Genomic DNA, 13,084 nt, shown 5'->3' with positions numbered 1-13,084 from the left:
AAAATGGATCCCTCACGCAGGGAGGCGCTCTTTCTCTCTATCGATGCCGAAAAGGCGTTCAATAGGGTTTATTGGCCATATCTGTTCAGAGTCCTTGAACGTTTTGGATTGGGCCCGGGTTTCATGGCATGGATTCGTTGCATCTATCAGGCGCCCCGGGCGGCGGTCTGGGTCAACGGAACGCGCTCGCTGACATTCCCAATTCAAAGAGGGACCTGGCAAGGGTGTCCGCTTTTGCCTCTCTTGTTTGCGCTTTATATGGAAACCACGGCGCAGCGGCTTCGCGATAACCCTCAGATCAAGGGAGTGAAGTTCGGGGGAGATGAGCACATCATTTCATTGTACGCGGATGATGTGATTCTTACCCTCTCGGAGCCTGCGAACTCATTGCCTGCACTAATGGAGATACTGGAGGGATTTGGACGGGTCTCAGGATTCCGGATAAACATGTTAAAGTCCCAGGCCATGAGCAGGTTTATTAGTGTCGAACATGAAAGAGATCTGAAGGCCCGATTCCACTTTATATGGTCTTCCTCAAAAATCCCATACTTGGGGATTGACTTAGGGTCCACTGTTGCCCGTACAGCGACGTTGAATTACACGAAACTGACCCGGGAGGTGCAGCGCGACCTAGAGACCTGGGGGAGACTTAAGCTGTCTTGGCTAGGCAGGGTGGCAGCGGTGAAGATGACTATCTTGCCGCGTGTTCTCTACTTCTTCCAGGCACTTCCGGTGGCGCCCCCGCCACGGACGATAGTAGCCCTCCAAACAGCAATTCTAACATTTATTTGGGAAGGTAGGGCGCCGCGGTTGCCGCAACGGGTGTTGTATAGCCCTAAGGAGGAGGGAGGACTGGCGGTCCCCTGCCTTCTAACATACTTTCAGGCTGCACAATTGCGTTTTTTTATTAGAATGGAGCCGCCCGTCTTCCGAGAAACATTGGTGTTTCATGGACCAAGCGGTGGCCGGCTCCCATATATGGAAAGAGCCCTGGCTCCGCCGCCGCCACAGAGCGCGGGGGTTGTATGTGTCCCCGGTCACGGAGGTGTCGATGAGGGTATAGGATGTGGTAGCTAGCAGACTGGGCTTGAAGACATTCCCGTCCCCAATGACTCCCTTAGGTGCGAACCCTGATTTTGGCCCGGGCCTGCAACGGAAGGCACTACGCCGTTGGTATGAAGGGGGCTGCAAAAGGGTAGGTTACCTTTTTGACGAGCAGGGGGTGATCTCCTTCGACCAGATGAGAGAGGTCTATGGCTTAACGGAGGCAGATAGGATGATGTATTACCAAATACGGCACTGGGCCATGCTGCCAGTTAATAGAGCATTAATAGACAGGCCGCTAACACCGTTTGAAAAATGGATCTTAGTAAAAAAAGACGATAAGCGGGTGATCTCGGAGCTCTACGGCCTCCTAAGGGGGGACACCCATTCGCCTAAGACTAAGGGTCAGCTGAGGTGGGAGAGGGAACTGGAGAGAGAGCTTTCTGATGCGGAATGGGAGGGGGTTTTCTACAGGACTCACCATACGGCCTACAGTGCGGCAGGCACAGAGACAGCCTATAAGGTGGCCTCTTATTGGTACTACACCCCAGCAAGGATCTATGCTTGGGATACCACTAAGTCTAGCCTTTGTTGGAGGGGTTGCGGGGGTGGAGGATCACTTGTGCACTTGCTATGGCATTGCCCCAAGCTTCACCGGTACTGGGAGAATATTGTAGATGCTATTGATTCGGCGTTTGATACTCAGATCCCCAGATTTCCGGCGTATACTTTCCTGGGCTTGCCTAACCCGCTTACCTTCCCCCTGAGATCACTGAGGGGGCGGCAGATGGCCTTGGTCTTGAACGCGGCACTGCAGCTATTGTTGGCCGTGTGGGGGACTGACAGGATCCGACAGTAACCTCATGGCTCCACAAGTTGTGGTTCATTCTTGCTATGGAAAAGCTCACTTTAGCTTCACAGCAATGCAGTGGCGAATTTAAAGAACTCTGGCAACCATTCATACAACTACTTTCCACGGAGTTCACAGAATTGACATGCCCGGCCTATCTGAGGGTGCTGGAACTGACTAGAGTGAAAGGGAGGGAGTGAGCATTAGAGAACTATGCGCAGGACCAAGATTGAGTGGAATCTAGGTTTGGGACTGAGTGATGGCTGTATGATGTACCAGTAGCAGGGAAACAATGTTTTGTTTTGTTCATGTTTATTGTCACTGTTCATGGAGCATGCCTCATTTTACGGCAATTGTACCAGTTTGATATAATGCATATGTGATGTTTATAATTGAAAATAATAATAAACAGATTTGATCCATAAAAAGTGTAGGGGTGAGCATACAAAAAGGGCACTTTCCTACACTAATACATCCAGACAAAAGGTGAGCAACTAACCTCCACCCTGGTAGTTCTCATCATCTAAGAACCTGGAAAGGTCTGTGTTCCATTATAAACTGCATTCCCTGTAGGAAAATGGACCACCTCAATAATTTGGGTTTATCTCCTCTCATTTGCATCAGCCACCTGAGAGGGCTGTTGTTGGTTGGAACCTTGAAGTGAGTTCCACACAGGTAGGGTCCGAGCTTCTTCAGGGCCCAAACTACAGCAAAGGCTTCTGTAGGAAAGTACCATCTTGCCTGGCATGTTACCCCCATTTTTTCACTGTATATATGTTGTTTTAGTTGTATGTGTGTAGGAGGCTGGACTGGCTTGTAGTGAGTACCAAGGGGTACTTGCACCAGGCCCAGTTATCCCTTATTAGTGTATAGGGTGTCTAGCAGCTTAGGCTGATAGATAATGGTAGCTTAGCAGAGCAGCTTAGGCTGAACTAGGAGACGTGTGAAGCTACTACAGTACCACTTAGTGTCATATGCACAATATCATAAGAAAACACAATACACAGTTATACTAAAAATAAAGGTACTTTATTTTTATGACAATATGCCAAAGTATCTTAGAGTGTACCCTCAGTGAGAGGATAGGAAATATACACAAGATATATATACACAATAGCAAAAATATGCAGTATAGTCTTAGAAAACAGTGCAAACAATGTATAGTTACAATAGGATGCAATGGGGAAACATAGGGATAGGGGCAACACAAACCATATACTCCAAAAGTGGAATGCGAAGCACGAATGGACCCCAAACCTATGTGACCTTGTAGAGGGTCGCTGGGACTATTAGAAAATAGTGAGAGTTAGAAAAATAACCCTCCCCAAGACCCTGAAAAGTGAGTGCAAAGTGCACTAAAGTTCCCCTAAGGACAAAATAGTTGTGTTAGAGGAATACTGCAGGAAAGACACAAACCAGCAATGCAACAACTGTGGATTTCCAATCTAGGGTACCTGTAGAACAAGGGGACCAAGTCCAAAAGTCACAAGCAAGTCGGAGATGGGCAGATGCCCAGGAAATGCCAGCTGCGGGTGCAAAGAAGCTTCGACTGGACAGAAGAAGCTGAGGTTTCTGCAGGAACGAAAAGGGCTAGAGACGTCCCCTTTGGTGGACGGATCCCTCTCGCCTTGGAGAGTCGTGCAGAGGTGTTTTCCCGCCGGAAAGACGCCAACAAGCCTTGCTACACGCAAATCGAGCGTTTGGAGTTTTTGGATGCTGCTGGGGCCCAGGAGGGACCAGGAGGTCACAAATTGGACCTGAAGAGAGAGGGGACGTCGAGCAAGACAAAGAGCCCTCACTATAGCAGGTAGCACCCGGAGAAGTGCCAGAAACAGGCACTACGAGGATGCGTGAAACGGTGCTCACCGAAGTTGCACAAAGGAGTCCCACGTCGCCGGAGACCAACTTAGAAAGTCGTGCAATGCAGGTTAGAGTGCCGTGGACCCAGGCTTGGCTGTGCACAAAGGATTTCCGCCGGAAGTGCACAGGGGCCGGAGTAGCTGCAAAGTCGCGGTTCCCAGCAATGCAGCCCAGCGAGGTGAGGCAAGGACTTACCTCCACCAAACTTGGGCTGAAGAGTCACTGGACTGTGGGGGTCACTTGGACAGCGTCGCTGGATTCGAGGGACCTCGCTCGTCGTGCTGAGAGGAGACCCAAGGGACCGGTAATGCAGCTTTTTGGTGCCTGCGGTTGCAGGGGGAAGATTCCGTCGACCCACGGGAGATTTCTTCGGAGCTTCTGGTGCAGAGAGGAGGCAGGCTACCCCCACAGCATACACAAGCAGGAAAACAGTCGAGAAGGCGGCAGGATCAGTGTTACAGAGTTGCAGTAGTCGTCTTTGCTACTATGTTGCAGGTTTGCAGGCTTCCAGCGCGGTCAGCGGTCGTTTCCTTATCAGAAGGTGAAGAGAGAGATGCAGAGGAACTCGGATGAGCTCTTGCATTCGTTATCTAAAGTTTCCCCAGAGACAGAGACCCTAAATAGCCAGAAAAGAGGGTTTGGCTACCTAGGAGAGAGGATAGGCTACTAACACCTGAAGGAGCCTATCAGCAGGAGTCTCTGACGTCACCTGGTGGCACTGGCCACTCAGAGCAGTCCAGTGTGCCAGCAGCACCTCTGTTTCCAAGATGGCAGAGGTCTGGAGCACACTGGAGGAGCTCTGGACACCTCCCAGGGGAGGTGCAGGTCAGGGGAGTGGTCACTCCCCTTTCCTTTGTCCAGTTTCGCGCCAGAGCAGGGGCTAAGGGGTCCCTGAACCGGTGTAGACTGGCTTATGCAGAATTGGGCACATCTGTGCCCAACAAAGCATTTCCAGAGGCTGGGGGAGGCTACTCCTCCCCTGCCTTCACAACATTTTCCAAAGGGAGAGGGTGTCACACCCTCTCTCAGAGGAAGTTCTTTGTTCTGCCATCCTGGGCCAGGCCTGGCTGGACCCCAGGAGGGCAGCTGCCTGTCTGAGGGGTTGGCAGCAGCTGCAGTGAAACCCCAGGAAGGGCAGTTTGGCAGAACAAGGGTCTGTGCTACAGACCACTGGGATCATGGGATTGTGCCAACTATGCCAGGATGGTATAGAGGGGGCAATTCCATGATCATAGACATGTTACATGGCCATATTCGGAGTTACCATGGTGAAGCTACATATAGGTAGTGACCTATATGTAGTGCACGCGTGTAATGGTGTCCCCGCACTCACAAAGTTCAGGGAATTGGCTATGAACAATGTGGGGGCACCTTGGCTAGTGCCAGGGTGTCCTCACACTAAGTAACTTTGCACCTAACCTTTACCAGGTAAAGGTTAGACATATAGGTGACTTATAAGTTACTTAAGTGCAGTGTAAAATGGCTGTGAAATAACGTGGACGTTATTTCACTCAGGCTGCAGTGGCAGGCCTGTGTAAGAATTGTCAGAGCTCCCTATGGGTGGCAAAAGAAATGCTGCAGCCCAAAGGGATCTCCTGGAACCCCAATACCCTGGGTACCTCAGTACCATATACTAGGGAATTATAAGGGTGTTCCAGTAAGCCAATGTAAATTGGTAAAAATGGTCACTAGCCTGTTAGTGACAATTTGGAAAGAAATGAGAGAGCATAACCACTGAGGTTCTGATTAGCAGAGCCTCAGTGAGACAGTTAGTCACTACACAGGTAACACATTCAGGCACACTTATGAGCACTGGGGCCCTGGGTTACCAGGGTCCCAATGACACATACAACTAAAACAACATATATACAGTGAAAAATGGGGGTAACATGCCAGGCAAGATGGTACTTTCCTACACAACCCCCCCCCCAAACGAAGGACAATAAGACTAGCCATGAACTGATGAGTCTTCATTGTCTAAGTGGAAATATCTGGAGAGTCCATCTGCATTGGAGTGGCTACTCCCAGGTCTATGTTCCACTGTATAGTCCATTCCCTGTAGGGATATGGACCACCTCAACAATTTAGGATTTTCACCTTTCATTTGTTTTAGCCAAAGTAGAGGTTTGTGGTCTGTCTGAACAATGAAGTGAGTGCCAAACAAGTATGGCCTCAACTTCTTCAGAGCCCAGACCACAGCAAAGGCCTCCCTCTCAATGGCAGACCAATGCTTTTCTCTAGGGGTCAACCTTCTACTAATAAAAGCAACAGGTTGATCCTGGCCCTCAGAATTAAGTTGTGATAGGACTGCCCCTACTCCTAATTCAGATGCATCAGTTTGGACATAGAATTTTTTAGAGTAACAAGGGCTTTTCAGGACAGGTGCAGAGCACATGGCCTGCTTCAGCTCCTCAAAAGCTTTCTGACAGTTTGCTGTCCATAATACCTTTTTAGGCATTTTCTTGGAAGTGAGGTCATTAAGAGGGGCTGCAATGGAGCCATAGTTCTTAATGAACCTCCTGTAATACCCAGTGAGGCCTAGGAAGGCTCTCACCTGAGTCTGAGTGGTAGGGGGAACCCAATCAATAATTGTTTGGATTTTCCCCTGAAGTGGTGCAATCTGTTCCCCACCAACAAGGTGTCCCAGATAAACCACCTTACCCTGCCCTATCTGGCACTTTGAAGCCTTGATAGTGAGGCCTGCCTTTTGCAGGGCCTCCAAAACTTTCCATAGGTGGACCAGGTGATCATCCCACCTGGAGCTAAAGACAGCTATATCGTCCAAATATGCTGCACTGAAAGCTTCCAGCCCTTGCAGGACTGTGTTCACCAACCTCTGAAAAGTGGCAGGTGCATTTTTCAAACCAAAAGGCATTACAGTAAACTGGTAATGTCCTCCAATGGTAGAAAATGCAGTCTTAGGTTTAGCATCTTCTGACAATTTGATCTGCCAATACCCTGCAGTCAAATCAAAAGTGCTTAGATACTTGGCAGATGCCAGTGTATCTATGAGCTCATCTGCCCTGGGTATAGGGTGAGCATCAGTTTTGGTTACCAAGTTGAGACCTCTATAGTCTACACAAAACCGCATTTCTTTCTTTCCATCTTTAGAATTGGGTTTTGGTACCAGTACCACAGGAGAAGCCCATGGACTGTCAGAGTGCTCAACCACTCCTAGTTCCAACATTTTCTGAACTTCTTGCTTTATGCAGTCCCTGACATGGTCAGGCTGCCTATAGATCTTACTTTTGACAGGTAAACTGTCTCCAGTATCTATAGTGTGCTCACACCAAGAAGTGGTGCCTGGCACAGTAGAGAAGAGTTCTGAAAATTGTCCTAGGAGATTTATGCAATTGTCTTTCTGCTCAGCAGTAAGACAATCAGCCAAAACTACACCTTCCACAAGAGCATCTTGATCTGTGGAAGAGAAGAGATCAGGTAGAGGATCACTGTCTTCTTCCTGTCCCTCATCTGTTGCCATGAGCAGGGTGAGATCAGCCCTGTCATAGTAGGGTTTCAGGCGGTTGACATGGAGCACCGTAAGGGGACTCCTGGCAGTGCCTAAGTCAACCAAGTAGGTGACTTCACCCTTCTTTTCAACAATTGTGTGGGGACCACTCCATTTATCTTGGAGTGCTCTTGGGGCCACAGGCTCCAAGACCCACACTTTCTGCCCTGGTTGGTACTGAACCAAAACAGCCTTCTGATCATGCCATTGCTTCTGGAGCTCTTGGCTGGCCTGAAGGTTTTTACTGGCCTTTTTCATGTACTCAGCCATCCTTGATCTGAGGCCAAGTACATAATCCACAATATCCTGCTTAGGAGCTTTTAAAGGTTGTTCCCAACCCTCCTTTACAAGTGTGAGTGGACCCCTAACAGGGTGTCCAAAAAGAAGTTCAAAGGGGCTGAAGCCCACTCCTTTCTGGGGTACCCTCTGTAGGCAAAAAGGAGGCATGGTAGAAGGATATCCCATCTCCTGCGGAGTTTTTCAGGGAGACCCATAATCATGCCTTTGAGAGTTTTATTAAATCTCTCCACCAGTCCATTTGTTTGTGGATGATAGGGTGTTGTGAACTTGTAAGTTACACCACACTCCTTCCACATGGCCTTTAAGTATGCAGACATGAAATTGCTTCCTCTGTCTGATACTACTTCCTTTGGGAAGCCCACCCTGGAAAATATTCCCAGGAGGGCCTTTGCCACTGCAGGTGCTGTAGTGGTCCTTAAAGGAATAGCTTCAGGATATCTTGTGGCATGGTCCACTACCACTAAGATAAACCTATTGCCTGAAGCAGTAGGAGGGTCAAGGGGGCCAACTATGTCAACCCCTACCCTTTCAAAGGGAACCCCAACCACAGGCAGTGGGATAAGGGGTGCCTTTGGGGTGCCTCCTGTCTTGCCACTGGCTTGACAGGTTTCACAGGACTTACAAAATTCCTTTGTGTCCTCAGACATCCTAGGCCAATGAAACAATGGAACCAATCTGTCCCAAGTTTTCATTTGACCCAGGTGCCCAGCTAGGGGAATGTCATGTGCCAGTGTTAGGAGGAACTTTCTGTACTCCTGAGGAATCACTAATCTCCTGGCAGCTCCAGGTTTAGGATCCCTATGCTCAGTGTACAAGAGGTTGTCCTCCCAGTAAACTCTGTGAGAGTCACTGACATCCCCATTAGCCTGTTTGACAGCTTGCTGTCTGAGACCCTCTAATGTGGGACAGGTTTGCTGTGCCACACTCAGCTCCTCTCTGGCAGGCCCCCCTTCACCCAAAAGCTCAGCAGTGTCTGCTTCCAGCTCCTCTGGTGTAGGTTCTGCACAGGGAGGGAATTCTTCTTCCTCAGAAGTAGAATCCACTGTAGAGGGAGGGATAGTAGGAAGTGGTTTGCTTCTACTAGCCCTAGCTTTAGGGAGCACTTGGTCCATTGTTCCAGGATCCAAGCTTCCCTGTCCTTTTTGCTTTTTGGCCTGAGCCCTTGTCAAAGCAAAAATATGCCCTGGGATGCCCAGCATTGCTGCATGGGCCTCCAACTCCACATCTGACCAAGCTGATGTCTCCAAATCATTCCCTAATAGACAGTCTACAGGTAAATCTGAAGCTACCACAACTTTCTTTGGACCAGTTACCCCCCCCCAGTTGAGATTTACAACAGCCATTGGGTGGCTTTGTGTTATGTTGTGAGCATCGGTTACTTGGTACTGGTGTCCAAGTATGTGTTGTTCAGGGTGCACCAGTTTCTCAATCACCATTGTGACACTGGCACCTGTGTCCCTGTAGGCCTGGACCTCAACACCATTTATTAGGGTTAGTTGCTTGTACTTCTCCAAGTTATGGGGGCAAGCAACCAAAGTGGCTAAATCAATAGCCCCTTCAGAGACTAAAGTAGCCTCTGTGGTCTCCCTAATTAGTCCAACCCCAACTAAATTACCAAAAGTGAGCCCAGCTACTCCCTTGGATTGGCTATTAGTAGGTTTGCTCCCACCACCACTGCTATTAGTAGGGACACTAGGTGTAGCAGTAGGGGTTGTAGTGGTAGGAGCTGTGGTGCCTTTCTTTGGACAACTGAGATCTGTTGTCCAATGGCCTTTTATTTTACATAAATAGCACCATGGTTTCTTTTCCTTGTTCTGATTAAAGGAGGATTTGGACCCACCACCCCCACCAGAGTGTTTTTGTGGGCCTGATGAAGACTCATTTTTAGATTTGTCCCCACCCTTGTCAGAAGACTTACCATCCTTCTTTTTGTTGCCATCTTTGTCACCCCCTGTATGAACTTTTCTGTTCACTCTTGTTCTGACCCATTTGTCTGCCTTCTTTCCCAATTCTTGGGGAGAGGTCAGATCAGAGTCCACCAAGTACTGGTGCAACAAATCAGACACACAATTATTAAGAATATGCTCTCTCAGGATTAAGTTATACAGGCTGTCATAATCAGTAACTTTACTGCCATGTAACCACCCCTCCAAGGCCTTCACTGCCTGGTCAATGAAATCAACCCAGTCTTGTGAAGACTCCTTTTTGGTCTCTCTGAACTTTATCCTGTACTGTTCAGTGGTTAAGCCATAACCATCCAGGAGTGCATTCTTAAGAACTTGGAAATTATTGGCATCATTTTCTTTCACAGTAAGGAGCCTATCCCTACATTTTCCACTAAATGATAGCCATAGGATAGCAGCCCACTGCCTTTGAGGGACATCCTGTACAACACAGGCCCTCTCAAGTGCAGCAAACCACTTGTTAATGTCATCCCCCTCCTTATAAGGGGGAACTATCTTGTGCAGATTCCTGGAATCATGCTCTTTTGCAGGATGACTATGGGGAATACTGCTGCTGCCACCATGGGTATCTAAACCCAACTTCTGTCTTTCCTTCTCTAATTCAAAAGACTGTCTATCCAAATCCAGCTGTTGCTTTTTAAGCTTCAGTCTGGTTTGTTCCACCCTCAACTTATTGAGTTCCCTCTCTAACATTCTGTCATCAGGGTTGGTGGGAGGGACATTTCTAGAAACAGAGCTATGATGGGAATGAACAGAAGGAGACCTGTCCCTTACAGAATCCAACTTAACAGCTTGGTTTACAGAAACATTACTACCAGTATGGTGAGAATAAATGCTTTTGCTATGATGTGAGACAACACTATTTCTTTGGTGTGGCTCATCATCATTACCATCTATGCTAGATTGTCTAGTAATGGGCAGGCTAGGAAGTTTCTTTCCTGAATCTTTTCCTGGGGGAGTCCCTGAATCAGATTGGGAACTATTAGGTACTTTTTCAACAGATGGGCCACCTCTGGCCTTATCCTGTTCTCTAAGCATGTTAATTAACAGTTCCAAGGCAGGATTCTTCCCTACACTCAAACCTCTCTCTATACAGAGACTCCTTGCTCTTTTCCAGCTAAGGTTGTCATATGCAAGTTTGGACAGATCAACACTTTGGCCTGTGCCAGACATTTTTTAGAGAGAGTTAAAGTGATAGAGAAAGAGACAAAAGTTTTCAGAACTTTTTGGAAAGACAGAAAAAAACACTTTTTAAACTTTTAAGAACTTTTTGAAAGTTTAGGAATACTTTTCAGCACTTAGAAAAGAGTGAAAAGAGGAAATGCAAAACTTTTTGGCTATGTGTATATACACTGACCTTGTTTTGTATATTTTTCTCTTATGAAAAGTACAATGACAAGAGTGGTAAGTAGTCTCAAGCACTTATCCCACCACTGCACAACCAATGTAGGAGGCTGGACTGGCTTGTAGTGAGTACCAAGGGGTACTTGCACCTTGCACCAGGCCCAGTTATCCCTTATTAGTGTATAGGGTGTCTAGCAGCTTAGGCTGATAGATAATGGTAGCTTAGCAGAGCAGCTTAGGCTGAACTAGGAGACGTGTGAAGCTACTACAGTACCACTTAGTGTCATATGCACAATATCATAAGAAAACACAATACACAGTTATACTAAAAATAAAGGTACTTTATTTTTATGACAATATGCCAAAGTATCTTAGAGTGTACCCTCAGTGAGAGGATAGGAAATATACACAAGATATATATACACAATAGCAAAAATATGCAGTATAGTCTTAGAAAACAGTGCAAACAATGTATAGTTACAATAGGATGCAATGGGGAAACATAGGGATAGGGGCAACACAAACCATATACTCCAAAAGTGGAATGCGAACCACGAATGGACACCAAACCTATGTGACCTTGTAGAGGGTCGCTGGGACTATTAGAAAATAGTGAGAGTTAGAAAAATAACCCTCCTCAAGACCCTGAAAAGTGAGTGCAAAGTGCACTAAAGTTCCCCTAAGGACAAAATAGTCATGTTAGAGGAATACTGCAGGAAAGACACAAACCAGCAATGCAACAACTGTGGATTTCCAATCTAGGGTACCTGTGGAATGAGGGGACCAAGTCCAAAAGTCACAAGCAAGTCGGAGATGTGCAGATGCCCAGGAAATGCCAGCTGTGGGTGCAAAGAAGCTTCGACTGGACAGAAGAAGCTGAGGTTTCTGCAGGAACGAAAAGGGCTAGAGACTTTCCCTTTGGTGGACGGATCCCTCTCGCCTTGGAGAGTCGTGGAGAAGTGTTTTCCCGCCGGAAGGACGCCAACAAGCCTTGCTACACGCAAATCGTGCATTTGGCGTTTTTGGACGCTGCTGGGGCCCAGGAGGGACCAGTAGGTCGCAAATTGGACCTGAAGAGAGAGGGGACGTTGAGCAAGACAAAGAGCCCTCACTATAGCAGGTAGCACCCGGAGAAGTGCCAGAAACAGGCACTACGAGGATGCGTGAAACGGTGCTCGCCGAAGTTGCACAAAGGAGTCCCACGTCGCCGGAGACCAACTTAGAAAGTCGTGCAATGCAGGTTAGAGTGCCGTGGACCCAGGCTTGGCTCTGCACAAAGGATTTCCGCCGGAAGTGCACAGGGGCCGGAGTAGCTGCAAAGTCGCGGTTCCCAGCAATGCAGCCCAGCGAGGTGAGGCAAGGACTTACCTCCACCAAACTTGGGCTGAAGAGTCACTGGACTGTGGGGGTCACTTGGACAGCATCGCTGGATTCGAGGGACCTCGCTCGTCGTGCTGAGAGGAGACCCAAGGGACCGGTAATGCAGCTTTTTGGTGCCTGCAGTTGCAGGGGGAAGATTCCGTCGACCCACGGGAGATTTCTTCGGAGCTTCTGGTGCAGAGAGGAGGCAGGCTACCCCCACAGCATGCACAAGCAGGAAAACAGTCGAGAAGGCGGCAGGATCAGCGTTACAGAGTTGCAGTAGTCGTCTTTGCTACTATGTTGCAGGTTTGCAGGCTTCCAGCGCGGTCAGCGGTCGTTTCCTTATCAGAAGGTGAAGAGAGAGATGCAGAGGAACTCGGATGAGCTCTTGCATTCGTTATCTAAAGTTTCCCCAGAGACAGAGACCCTAAATAGCCAGAAAAGAGGGTTTGGCTACCTAGGAGAGAGGATAGGCTACTAACACCTGAAGGAGTCTATCAGCAGGAGTCTCTGACGTCACCTGGTGGCACTGGCCACTCAGAGCAGTCCAGTGTGCCAGCAGCACCTCTGTTTCCAAGATGGCAGAGGTCTGGAGCACACTGGAGGAGCTCTGGACACCTCCCAGGGGAGGTGCAGGTCAGGGGAGTGGTCACTCCCCTTTCCTTTGTCCAGTTTCACGCCAGAGCAGGGGCTAAGGGGTCCCTGAACCGGTGTAGACTGGCTTATGCAGAATTGGGCACATCTGTGCCCAACAAAGCATTTCCAGAGGCTGGGGGAGGCTACTCCTCCCCTGCCTTCACACCATTTTCCAAAGGGAGAGGGTGTCACACCCTCTCTCAGAGGAAGTTCTTT

General features: G+C 48.4%; 1 protein-coding gene across 9 annotated transcripts in view; it reads right to left on the bottom strand.

The window, feature by feature from the left end:
• The window catches only part of EDARADD (EDAR associated via death domain), a 1,293,069-nt gene that overhangs the window by 760,805 nt on the left and 519,180 nt on the right, over positions 1 to 13,084 (bottom strand). The window lies entirely within an intron of this gene.

Source organism: Pleurodeles waltl, chromosome 5 (assembly GCF_031143425.1).
Source record: "Pleurodeles waltl isolate 20211129_DDA chromosome 5, aPleWal1.hap1.20221129, whole genome shotgun sequence".
Classification (NCBI taxonomy): domain Eukaryota; kingdom Metazoa; phylum Chordata; class Amphibia; order Caudata; family Salamandridae; genus Pleurodeles; species Pleurodeles waltl.
The sequence above is the reverse complement of the archived record's forward strand: the minus strand, read 5'-3'. Positions and strand labels throughout refer to the sequence as shown.